This window comes from Typopeltis vanoorti, chromosome 8 (assembly GCF_054136105.1).
Source record: "Typopeltis vanoorti isolate ZY-2024b chromosome 8, IOZ_Tvanoo_1.0, whole genome shotgun sequence".
Taxonomy (NCBI): domain Eukaryota; kingdom Metazoa; phylum Arthropoda; class Arachnida; order Uropygi; family Thelyphonidae; genus Typopeltis; species Typopeltis vanoorti.
In genome coordinates this window covers 98433914-98446896 of record NC_143556.1, presented here as the reverse complement: position 1 = coordinate 98446896, position 12983 = coordinate 98433914, and the positions used below count along the sequence as shown (strand labels likewise).

Sequence of the window (12983 nt, the reverse complement as noted above, 5' to 3'; positions counted from 1 at the left end):
ATGAGTTGAAGGTGTTGGGCCAGAAAAGAAAACTCTGGTTATGTCCCAAAATGGGTACCTTAACTTCAGCTGGGTTCTAGAGGAATTTATAAAGGTTGAGTGGGGAGGGAGTAGGCAGTTATTTGTGATTTTCTCCAGTTATTTTAGTGAAGTATGTAATCATCATATATTTGGTGGGGCTATATTGGAAAGCACTGGTAGCCACAACAGAGGGGTATATTTCAAGGTCCCACTAATTGTGTACATGCTTATGTTCATGTTTGTTAGAAGTTAATAATGTTTGTGTGAGCACGTCTTTCCCAGACTGGTGAACAGCATTCTGCAGCAGAGTAAACAAGGGCAAGGCCCGAGATCTTAAGTACCTCGGCTGTGCAACTCCAGCTGGTTCCACTTAGACTTGAGATGATGTTTCTCATTTTTATTTAGTTTTTTACTTTACAAATGTGGTTTGTGTAGGTCAGACTTCTATCCAGGCTCACGCCTAGGTATTGCAGATGAGGATCATGCTTGACTGGGCTGACATAGAAAATCAGATTGAGTTGGCGGTTTGCCTCCTTGTTGTTAAGATGGAAAGGTGTAGACACTGTTTTGGTAGTGTTTGGCTTTAAGTGCCACCGCTCGAAATATTTCTCAACAATCTCCAAATCTGTGTTTAAGGTATTCCTCCAGTGATATATTGATACTAATAATATGGTGATATTGGTGAAGTATCACCATATTATTAGCATTAATATATTTGCTTGTTCTTGTTGAGGGAAGGTCAGAGATATAGATGTTCGAGAGAGTTGGAGTCAAAACAATTGGAGCAAGCCATTCTAAAAGAATGGTTTGCCCCAGTTGCTTTGGTCTGCTTTTCCTTCCCCCAATAAGGACCAGAATTTTCTGTTTGTGAGCATGGATTCTAGGAAGTGTAAAGCTATTTTAACATTTAATGGTGAAACTGAGCTTTGAGAGCGAGCCTCTGATCCAGACTGTATCATAGGCTGATGTCAAGTCAATGAAGACAGCTCCAGATTTTAATTTCTTTTGGAGGCCAGCTTCAATTTGAATTGTTAAAGCCAACACTTGATCACAACAGTTTCTTCCAAGCCTAAAATCAGCTTCCTCTATGCGGAGAGGAGTCTCGATGAGCAGTATGACTCTTTCCAGTAGCTAGTAGGTTGAGCATAGGAGGATAATTGGGAGAAGGTTTCCAATGGAGCTGGGGTCTTTCCCTGGCTTTGGAACTGCAATTATCTCAGATTCTTGCCAACCCTCAGTAGAGATGATGGCGGAGAATAGGACTGACAACCATGCTTATAGTACATTGTACCCACTCATGGTACCAATGTACTATAGGCCTAGCACATTAAAAAAAAAAAAAAATTCACTGAAATAGTTATTTTGTTGTAAACATTGTTTTAACATTTTTGTTAAGTTACCTAATACTACATATTACATTATTTAATTTTAACAGACAGCATAATTATGCAATGAAAGAACTTAATTATTTTGTAATGTGTGCAGATACTACCTTGCATAGAGATTGGAAATTCATCCTTTGGTCATGCGCATGGTGTATGCAAAGTTTGAGAAAGAAGAAACCTAGTGACATTTCGTGAAAAGTCAGAGATTGGTTGTTGGTAAACACTGCTGAAAGCTGTTCCAGAGAATGCAAGCAGGTGGAATAAAAGAGGAAGAGAAGCAAGTTCAATGAGTTTGCAGCTGAACTATAAAAGAATGCTGGGCAGAGTGAGAGATGGATCATCTATCAGTCAGAACTCTCCTCTGAATTAGAGAAGATTTTGGCGCACCGCCTCAAACATGTAAACAGTATTTTAAGGCACGCCTCCAGAAATACCACTTAAATGTAATAGTCATGAAAAAATAAAATAAATTTACTCACCTCATAGTAGTATAAACTTTGGCAAAGTGTGTGTGTGTGTGTGTGTGTGTGTGTGTGTGTGTGTGTGTGTGTGTGTGTGTGTGTGTGTGTGTGTGTGTGTGTGTGTGTGTGTGTGTGTGTGTGTGTGTGTGTGTGTGTGTGTGTGTGTGCACGTGTATAAATAACAACCACTTCAATTTCAGTAGCAAAGAGAACAGCTTTGATAGAATTTACAATAGCCAAATTCAAATGATGTGTAATAATTTGTAAGATCTGACATGTCTCTAATTTTGCTGCTTTTTTTTTTCTTCAGTGTTACATGTTACTTCTATTCCACTTCCCTAACCAATTACCAGTCTTCCATGACAAGAACTACTTCATTTCACTCTCTCAGCTATTAAACTATATGCAGTTAAGTTTTGCACAGGAAATGTACACAAATGCCTCTTCAATTTTTTTTTTTTTTGAATGTCACATATAAAGAACAAGTTTCTGTCATCTAAAAGAGACTCTCTACTGAAGTCTTTGATATTCTTAGCTAATTTTTCTTTCACTATATTACCAGTAATTCTTGTAGAAAGGCTTATACTCTGGTTAAACATGATTATTAAGTTACTTAAGGAATTGACAGCGTATACTAGAAATATAAATTAAATCAAACTTTAATATATACTTTCCAATATTTCCTACTTTCTTACTTTGGCCAAACAGGCAGGACAGCAAATATCAGAATCTCAGAACACAAGGACTACATCCGATTTCACCAGTACAGCCACTCTGGGCTTGCAGACCATGCTCTGGATACTCAACACAGAATAATGTGGAAGAAAGCCACAGTAATACACCACAGCAAGTTCAAATATGAAAGACTATTCATGAAATCAGCCTCAGCCCTTAGGAACATGCCAAACCTCAACAAATTTGGATGCATGAGACTGCCCCAAATTTGGGAAACATGAAGATGGCAACGTGACGTTGCCAAAATATTGGAAAGTATGTTATTCATATTAATTTAATTTATATTTCTAGTATACACTGTAAAGAAGGTGGCAAAATATTCTGGAGGTTGTTGAAGAAGCTTAGGAATGGAGGAAAGAGTGCTGTAAAAGGAGTTAGAGATGACAAAGGTGACATGAAAACGAGAGAAAAAGATATCCTTGAAGTATGGAGTAATTACTTTCAAAATATGCTAAATGAAACAAGCAGTGATGACAGCATAGTGGTAAAAAACTGCCCAGGCATGCAGTCAGGAATACATATCCATACTTGAAGTAGAAAAAGCCATCAAAGGCTTGAAATGTGGAAAGGCAGCTGGAGTAGATAATATTCGACCAGAAATGCTGAAGTATGGTGGTATAAGAGTCTTACAGTGTCTGCACTGCACAGTTCAGAAAGCCTGCACAGAGGGACGAATTCCCGATGATTGGAGTAGAGCTCTCACAGTATCCATATATAAAAAGGAAAATAAAACTGAATGTGAGAATTACAGAGGTATTTCCCTACTGAGTGTTCCTGGCAAGATCTATGCAAGTATGGTTGAGAAGAATTGTGGAAGAAAAGCTTGGTGAAGAGCTGGATTCAGGCCAAATAGAGGCTGTCAGGATCAGATCTTTATTTTACGACAAATAGTCGAGAAAGCATGGGAATATAACAAAGATCTGTATTTAAGTTTTGTCGATTTGGAAAAGGCATACGCCATGGTGCCAAGGGAGAAGCTATTCAATACGCTGCAGTTATATGGTGTCAATGAGGCATTATATGAAGCAATACTTAGTCTTTATTTGAGTTGTAAGTCAGCAGTTAGAATTGAAAGAAGTACAGGAAGATGGTTTAATGTTAAATCTGGTGTGAGACAAGAATATACATTATCCCCTCTGTTATTCATTATCTATATGGATCAAATTATGAAGGAAAGTGGTATTAAACATGATATCAGAATTGGAGATGTTAATGTCAGATCTTTGCTTTATGCGGATGATGTTATACTTCTAAATAAATCCGCTATAAGTCTGCAAGATTCCCTGACTAAATTGAATAACTGTTGTAATAGATATGGTATGAAGGTCAGCAATAAAAAGACAAAGACAATGAAAATAGGCAGAATCATTGAAAATGTCAACTGTGTTGTGAATGGAGAACTTGTGGAACAAGTAAAACATTTCAGCTACTTAGGCACGATTTTTACTGAAGATGTTAAATTAAATATGGAAATAGACAACAGAATCAGCAAAGCTGGTATGGCGGGAAGTCAATTGAATAAATTCATATGGAATAAGAGAGAAATTAGTCGGAATACTAAATTAGCTGCATACAAGACAGTGTTCAAACCAGTTTTAACTTATGGATCTGAGAGCTGGGTCAGAAGTAAAACACTTGACGAAAGACTAGAGACCGCAGATATGAGAGTCATGAGAAAGATTATAGGTGTGAACAGATGGCATCAATGGCAATATCATATTAAAAACGAGGATATTAGGAAAGAACTTGACATTGTCAGCATCCAGGAATGTGTTAGCAGAGCTAATCTCAAGTGGTATGGTCACTTAAACAGAATGGGTGAGGAAAGATTAGCAAAACAAGTGTTCTCTGCTAGGTTGGCAGCCAAACAACCAAGAGGAAGACCAAGATATAGGTGGATTGATACGGTACAAAGTGCCTTAGACGATAGAAATATAAGATCTGATAATGTTGGAGTCGTGACAAGTAACAGACTGATTTGGAGGAAAATTGTAGATAGGAAGTTAATAATGATGTAATTTTTTTCATGTAGCCCTTGAGGGTACATGGCAGGAATTTGATGATGATGATGTATACGCTGTCAATTCTTTAAGTATTTAATAATTATATTATCAGTAACTGACCCAAATCCTTGACATTTCATGTCATATTGATACTGTACTAGTACTATGAAGTTTTTGAAGTCAGTAAATGGATTTATTGAATATAGCTTCATAATAGGGTATATTAAAAAGAAATGTCAAGTGTCCAAACATTTTAGAATTCATCTTGTAACAAATACTGTATTTTCAGAAAACGAAGAGTAAATATGGCAGGAGGAAGGATATTATTAATGATAGCTGAAGAACTTCAACCAATAAAATTAGAAGATAAGGAAGACTGTAGATTTCAGGAAAAATGGTTCATATTGGAGGCTACCTGGTTTGGGCAATAGGACAAAATACGGTATGATGCAAAAAAAAAAGTACTGAATTTCAATACTCCCCCCCCTTCAGTACACACTGAGATATGCTGTTTGACTGCATGTACATTGATAGAAAGCATGTGTAGAGTCTATGGCATTACATTTAGCTGTAGCAATGAAGTTGACGTTGGAAGAAAAGACATTTATTGTTGAGCATTATTTTCATTCATATGGAGTTGATAGAGCAAATAGTTCCAGGCCTACAACATGTTTGCGAGCAGTTTGTTTGTCATTTCTCTAAACATGCTCCCAGCAACGGTTGTCACCATTGCCTTAATCGAGAGGTTCTGATATACAGCGTGTTCTGCCACAATGCAAAGGGCATTCAGGGAGACTACAAACTGTTAACACAAATGAGAATCACGGGCTTGTGCTGGAGCAAGTGTTAGTTTCCAAAACGCAATCAATGCCAAAACAGAGGTAAAACTTGGGATACCGAGACAGTCACTACAGAGAATCCTTAAGCAGCTGGATGCCTTTTCGTACATCATTCAGGTAGGTCAGTGTTTAACAGAAATGGATTACGCTGCACAGCAGGGATACTGTACATGCATGCTGGCCAATGTCTATGAAGATCTGTCCTTCCTCCATAATGTATGATTCTTGGATAAAGCACATTTTCATCCAAGCAGTCATGTAAACAAATGAACATACAGGTTTCTTGGTTTCTCGAGACTTACATTTCTCCAAGAGAAGCTCTTCATAGCGAGAAGGTCACTGCACATCTCTGTTATTATCCAGTTCATTAAATCCAAGTTCTTTTCCAATTGCTAATTTCTTCAATAATGTTAGATTTTGAGCATGATAAATTTAACATAAGCTTGAGTTCAAAGCCTATGCGTTGCTTCCTAGTAAAAGCATAAAAATAAAAATAAATGACGATCTTTAGATACTTTGTATCCTGGCTGAGATGCTTCAGTTTTAGCTAGGAAAGTTTTTATTGGCATAAGCTTCCAAAAGAGACCAGTTTCATCAGCGTTGAATATTTGCCGATCATCATAATCACCCTCCTAAATTATGCTTTGCAATTCTTCAGGAAACCTGGCTGCAGAATCTTTATCAGCACTAGCAGATTCCCCAGTTACTCTTACGTTTTGTAGTCTAGCTCAATTTTTAAAAAGGTCAAACCATCCAAAACTCGCAGTAAAGCTTTCACATTCCTCTTGAAATTTGATCTCTTTCAATGAGGTAAAGATATTGAGCTTTTTTCTGAATTTTTCCCTGTACTAAAAGTATTATTTTTTTGATTATAATCCTCAATCCAGAGTGATGGAAGATGCTCCATCTCGATCATTAAATAGCTTCTATTTTGGGTGATCTAAATGCTTAAAGAACCAGTAGCAACTTTCCTTGTTCTTTTTATTATTTGCTCTTATTTAATATAGACCAAACTGTAGACTCACTGCATCTTTCATGTCTCTTAATGACCTCCAGCTTTTCCATTCGCTGCACATTGGTGACAAAAAATTCCGCATATTGTAAAAAAATCACATTAACTGATTAATCACTCGCTAAGAGCAAGAAATAATATAATTTCACTCAATCATGCTAACTGATTACCGTGGATATCAAATTCGCATTAAACAAGGTTTTCTTGTATATCATATTATTTATTTGTTTAATAAAAATTAAAACTTTGTTCAAGGATGATACACTTTTAATTGTTTACTTCCAATTACATAAAATTACATAACTTAGTGGTCTGTAGAATTGTTTTAGATATTTTGAAATACTGGGATAGATGTTGAAATTAATGATTAATGTGAAGTCATTAGACTATATACACAAGTAGCCCAATTGTGAAGACACTCCACAAAACACTGTCTGCTTACACTTGGAGAAAGGATTAAACCAAGAATAGAATTTAGCATATTTAATTAACTGTATAACCAAGTGAAAAATACTTTCAACATCTATCTCTAATCCAGAGTATTTTGATAATAAGATGCGAAACCTTCTGACTACTTCTATATGGATAACATATGACTTCTTCATTACTTCAACCCCTTGGTATCATCTCTTGGCCTGGCTCCTGCTGATGTGATTTTGTGTGGATGTGAAAAGTCCACTAAAGTGGTCCTGAGCCACCACTCCCCTAGGATATCTTCTAAGGCACTTTTTACCATATCAACCCACCTATATCTTGGTCGTCCTCTGGGTCATTTTCCTGCCAAACTGGCAGAGAAGACTTTTTGCTAATCTTTCCTCTTCTATTCTGTTTAAGTGACCATATCATGTGAGATTAGCTCTGCTAATGCATTAACTGGATGCTGTCAATGTCAAATTCTTTCCTAATATACACGTTTTTAATATGATATTGCCATTAATTCCGCCTGTTCGTGCCCCTGATCTTTCTTGGGACTCTCATATCTGCAGTTTCTAGTCTTTGGTTAAGTGTTTTACTTCTGACGCAGCTCTCAGATCCATAAGTTAAAATTGGTTTGAACACTGTGAGCTAAAGTCTGCAAACCACACACCCTCAACGTATCCTCATAGGGAATATTCCGCAGGCCCAGCATCAGTTTGGTGACTCATCTCTGAATCCTCTCTACCATCTCCTGATCCCCAAAAAATGCAGGAAACCAAATCTGTGCTCAGTAGTCAAAACGTGTGGCTTAATCACAGCCTTATAACCTCCCTATTTTTACATGTCAATGTGTTCTTCAGCATCCAAGTAACCTTCTGAGTTATTTTGCCAACTCTTGCAATATGTCCTCTGAATTTCAAATCTCTATCCACCATCAACCCCTATCTTATCAACTTCTTGTAAATTAGTACCATCAGTATGATACGAAGTGTAATACATTATGGAAAATTATGGAGAAAACTACCATGTTAGAGCAAAAGTTAAGTTTAATATAAACCAAAATGAACACTCGACGTTTCGACCTTCATATCAAGGTAATCACACTATATACAGAGAAACAAGCTGCACTATAATCTACACAGTTTGCTAAAGTTACTGACCAACCGTTACAACAATTACTAGCCTGACCTCTGGTGAAAAACCTTTACTAAATCAAAGCTAGAGACCTATTATTATTATTATCTATTGGGTTACAAAATTAAATTGGGCTGGAGAGCAACATGTTTGTTTGTTTGTTTGTTTATATATATATATTATATATATATATATATATATATCAGGGGCGAATATTCCAGGTGAGCTAGGTGTGTAGTGCTCATCCACGAAATATCAGTATCACCCATATTATATTTTTGCATTTATTCCCATTAAACCCGCCCCCCCAATTGTTTGCAGACTTCGCACAATTACTAAAATTGAACATAATATTTGAACATAAAATTGAACTTTTCACCGGGTAAACATTGCATCACATTCGCGTTAATAGTGCGGGTGTGTTTTCGAAATGAATACACCTTTGAGCCATTCGAAAAGATGTAAAGAGGAGGCAGCGGGTCAAATTCTTTCTAATATTTTTAAACCGCTGAGAATTAAAGGGCCTGGTGAGCTAAAATTTTGAGCTCACTCAGCACCTAGTGTCTGTGATTGGTTACTGTGTCAACCAATCCAATTGAACGTTGTCACTTGTCATGAGTTGAGCGCTTTTCGTATCCAATGTATATTACAAACAGTTGTTACGCATGTTTTCTGAAACTGAAAATTTGAAAGTGGATGTTAGGAGAAAAATGCTAATTGTTTTTTCTTTTGCTTGTGCAGCATAGCATCTGTTGTGGTTGCAAAGTTTTTTAAAGGTATATAGAGACATTTTTATTCTAGTCTTTGGAAACAACGGAGAGTAAAATACATCTATTCCTGAATAAAAATGAATATTCTGTGCATTATAATATGTTGTTGATCTACAACAAAATACCAGCATATGTGAGATTGATAAGACAGAAGCACCACTGATACTAAAAAAAAAAAAAAAAAAAAAAAAAAAAACTAATCAAGTTAGGATTCCCAAAAGTGTGGATAATTCCGATAATGATCAGATGTTATGTATACTGAGTCTCAGTAAAGAAAATAAAATTCTTGGAAAATGGAGCAAAATATATACAAACCAGAGAAATACACAAAACATGTGCAACAAATTTTATGAGATGATTTGCTGCTCCATCAAACCATATTTACTCCTGCAATACTCTCTCTCTCTCTCTCTCTCTTCATATTTTTTTTTTAATTATGCCATCATAAATTCACTTATTCATGTTTAGAATTTATAGGATCATGCTATTAGTTCTACCCAGCAACTTATAGGACATACATATCACAAATTCAAATTATAATTATTAATTATTCTTTACCATTAATGAAAGTGTTTCTACTCACACTTATTCTTTCCTATTCTCACATGTCTTATAAATGATGGTTCACATATTTCCATCTTTGACTATTTCAAATATACCAACCAAATATAGTGTTCTCCTTCATTGTTGTTTTCTAATAAATCCTAAAGTAGATTGTTCCTCCCACTCTACGCAGAAGTATTCAAAGTTATCCTGCAATTAACTATATTGGACCAATTAAGATGAGTGCTGATGTGCTATGCCCTCTCAAAACTTTCATACACCGATAAAATGCAATCACACGGTCATTGGCATCTGCGGGGGGGGGGGGGGGCACTCCCCCCGTGGGATTGATTAAAAAATTTCACAAATTATAATCGTAAAATTGATTGAGATATATAATCTTACACCCTCGACCCTTGGAACGCTTTGTCTGTCTTAAAATTTTATTATGGATTGGCCTGTTTCTGCCCACAGCAGGGGTGCCATAGAACATGTGTTTTACTGCAGCAATAAAACACGTGTTCCTGTTTTTAGTTCATGTTTTTCTAATTTGTGAACAGTGACCGGTTAGTTTGCCCTCTGGGTCTAGTGAGTTACTAAGTGAAGTGTGAATTGTAAATTTATGGTGAAACAAATTTAAACAGAAAAATACATTTTTAAAAGGTAAGTATATGCAATTTAATATTATTTTACTTGTTAGTTTTATGATTTTTTTGCTTTTAAACTGAAATAATTTAATTTAGGATTAATTAATTAGTTGATTTTTAATAAAATATGCCAGTCAATTTTTTTTATATATGAAACTGTGCTAAAAACTATTCTGAATATTTTTTTTTCCAAGAATTAAAGATCATTAAAATCGATACAAAATGAAAATCATGTATTTATAGTTTACATCAACAAATAATTACATAAAAAGAAAAAAGTTAAAAGACATTTATGGATGTAATTATTGTAATTATTTGTCTCCAAGCTTCCCCCCCCCCCCCTGGAAAATATTCTGCGGATGCATGCCCATGCATAAGGTCAAATTGACGTGAAATTTGTAGCACAGGTTGCATAACCCACATGACAGCACAACAAACCAAAATGCGCATGCAACGTCACTGATATATATATATATATATATATATATATATATATGAATAAAAAATTTTTGAAAAAATAAGTAAATAAATAAACTGTGATTATACTATAAATTTCAACCAATTGGTATGGAATAGATTCCAATAAAAGCTGAAAATTGCTTAAAGTCCAAGATACTAAGTAAGCTGAATATGTTCCATCCAAATTCTTGGAATTTTTATGCCACCATTTTTGTTGCAGGTGCAGTAGATGCAATAAACTCCAGGATGTGCCAATGGGAGGAGAGGATCCTTAGAAGAGTTGAATATGTTTTTTAATTTTATAGGTGGTTTAAAAGTTGCATTGAGATTATAATCATGTAGGATTCTATTGATTTTTTCTGATAAACCCTCTAATGTATGGGATGGCTATGGTTTTGCTGTAATCTATATTGTTTTTTGATTAAGTTTTATGAAGAACTTGATTAGTAGTATTTTTGTTATAGCTATTATTTATAAATGTGTTGCTAATAATCTTTAAATGGATGTTTAAGGATTTAAATTGATGTTCTTGTTTAAGAGTTTGTTGATTAGAGCAAATTGTTATAGCTCTGTTTTTAAGGGTGTTAATGTGACTCCAAATTTTTGCGATGGGTGGTGATATGAGTTAGCATGTATATATTGGCCAGTATGTATCAGTTTGGTAAACCATGAAGGAAGACTGCCTGAGGAAAGATGTGTGACCAGTGTATCCAGGAATGGGAGCTAATTCTGATTTTCAATTTCGATAGTAAATTGTATGCATTCATGTTGTTTGTTCAGGTGGCTGAAGAATGTGTTTAAAGTTTGTCGACCGTGTGGCCAGCTAATGAAAACATTGTCAACATATCTAAACCACACTGTAGGTTTTAGAGTAAAGAGCACTTTGCTCAAAGATTTGTAGGTAAAATTTATTTTGCCACACAAAGTAACTGGAACCTGGTACATGGACAAAGAGAGCCATAATGTCGGCGGAAATTTGTTCTGTAGGAGAAGAATTGTGTCACTGATTGGGACATTTGTGAAAAACGCAGAAACGTCAAAACTGACTAATAAATCATTTTTGCCAAGTGTTATGTTTTTAATTTTGTTTATAAAGTGTTGTGTGTTCTTTATATAGGAGGGGAAATGACCTACCAATTCCTTGAGTGTTGATGCTAATTTCTTAGTTAGGTAATAATTAGGGCTGTCTATTCCTTCAACTATCAGCCGAAGCAAACAATGTTGTTTTGTGTACTTTAGGAACATTCTAGGAGAACTGGCGTAATGGGGTATAAGTTTTTTAACAGTATCTGACAGCCAAGAAGTGATGGACTTAAGTAATTTCTCAGTTTTTTATGTAATGCTCTGTTTTTGTCAGAGGCACTGTCAGTTCACTTGCACATTCTCAAATCCCATGAGCAGACATATAATTCAGGCCCACTGCTGAATTCATATTGATATGTTCAATATACTGAGTACCTCCAGTTCATCTACCTCAATGCTCACATCAGTCTCTGTCATTTCAGTAACCATGCCCTCACTATCCCTTCACACAAGAAGTGGTTGATTTTCATCGGAAACAAGGCAAAAAGAGAAGAACCTTCCTTCCATATGAAAGCAATCTAACATTAGAGTTGTATTATACATAAGTGAACAGTTAATAGGATTGTAAATTATAATTTCATCCATATATAATCAAGCCTTTGTCTCAAAAATGAGACAAAGGCTTGATTATATATGGATGAAATTGTCAAACAATAGAGATGAGCCAACAAAGAAGGAATCCAAGTAGAAAATAATTTAATCTCATTAGATACCTTACTCTTTGCAAGTGACTAGATATTTGGAACAACTGAGGCAACCTACAAAAAAGCTGTATACAAACTGAACTGAATAATAAAAGAATATAACACATCAATCTCTCTCTCTCTCTCTAAAGAAAAAACTAAAACTATAGCATTCAAAGGGAAAATGACCATCTGAGCTAAAATAGTAATAGACAATAAAATAATTTTGATTAGTTGGGCTAATTTTCATAGACATTTCTAAGAAAATTAATAAATTTGCCAAAAGTAAACAGAATAATAAACAAAATACTAAGGCCAGCAATAATCACCAGAAAAAAGCAGACTAAGAATACGACAATTTATCAAAATCAACATTGTATAGTAGTGAAGAATGGACAATAACAGAAGAGATAAAAGAATCACTGCAGTAGAAATGAAATATATGAGAAAAACAGAAAGTTATACAAAAGTAGACAAAAAAGAAAAGAAAATAACTAAACCAAACACCAAAAATTAGAACAAAAGAAAAATATAAAACCAAATGGATAAAGCGTGTAACATGATAGAATACCCTGGAAGATGAAGAACTACACACCAAAGAGTTCAAAGAAACAGAAGTATAGCGGTGAAATGCTATGACAAGACTGAAACGGGTCATATAGCCTAAATTTGTGAAAGAAGGAAGAACAATAATATTAATTACTGATTACGCATATGCAACTTGTCATCCATTTATCAGTTATATTATTTAACCTAATCACCATGATAATCTAGATAACCTTCACATTTAG

The 12983-nt window shown here is 35.1% G+C and overlaps 1 protein-coding gene across 2 annotated transcripts in view; it reads right to left on the bottom strand.

Moving 5' to 3' along the window:
* Positions 1 to 12983, bottom strand: part of LOC150104214 (CXXC motif containing zinc binding protein) — a 122294-nt gene that overhangs the window by 61506 nt on the left and 47805 nt on the right. The window lies entirely within an intron of this gene.